The sequence below is a fragment of the Olea europaea genome, chromosome 19 (assembly GCF_002742605.1).
Source record: "Olea europaea var. sylvestris chromosome 19, O_europaea_v1, whole genome shotgun sequence".
Taxonomy (NCBI): Eukaryota; Viridiplantae; Streptophyta; class Magnoliopsida; order Lamiales; family Oleaceae; genus Olea; species Olea europaea.
In genome coordinates, this window is record NC_036255.1 from 6285065 (window position 1) to 6286010 (window position 946).

Here is a 946-nt window from a genome sequence, read left to right on the forward strand (position 1 = left end):
AGTGGTGGATAATTTTGCCTTAGTGTTAACCACAGGCGACTGGATTTTCCAAGGGTGACTGGTGACATCATCAAACTCTTTAAATTGGATAAGGGTATGACATATAACATGTGATCGAGAATTGTCGGAGATAAGGGGTATAGTATCCAAAGTCTCGAGAAAAGTCTGGATTCCACCTAAGTGTCCTCACTATCATCCAAGTCATCAAAATCTTCAAGTTTAGATTCATAGACTAGATCTTCTAACGGCTCCTCTATTACATTCTTTCGTTCTTCCATGACTAAGATTCGATTAGGACATTTAGAAGAAATGTGACCAAAGTCTTTACAGTTGACGCACAACAAGTGAGAAGAAGACCTTGGAATTTCAGAAATTCTACCCTGATTTTTCAAGATTGGAGAACCATTAGAAGGGGGAGGTCCTAGAAGGGACTTAACGGGAGGAGGTGGAGCCAAATAATGATTATAAAAAATTTTACCCTTATTTTTCAAAATTGGAGGAACATCAAACGGGGGAGGTCCTAGAAGGGACTTCACGGGAGGAAGTAGAGCCAATGACACCGAAGGATGATTGTCAATATGCTTTTTACATGGAGAAGAAGATCTTGGACTATCACGACCTTTACAATTATTTTTCCAAATAGGAGGAACATTAGACGGAGAAGGTTTTATGATAGACTTATGATGAGGCGACGCTAATGAGATGGGTGAACGACGACGACCACGCTTTTCATATAGAGTACTAATAATCAACTCATAATCTCGAGCTAAAGAGTAAGCGTGATCCAGAGTAGTGACACATCGAAGGAAAAGCTCGCGCTTAAGATTATCTCTCAGACCTTGGCTAAACCTACTCAAAGTCGTGCTCTCATCCTCAATTAAATGACATTTGATTCGAAATTCCTCAAATCGCGCGATATACTCAGTCACTAATTGATTTCCTTGTT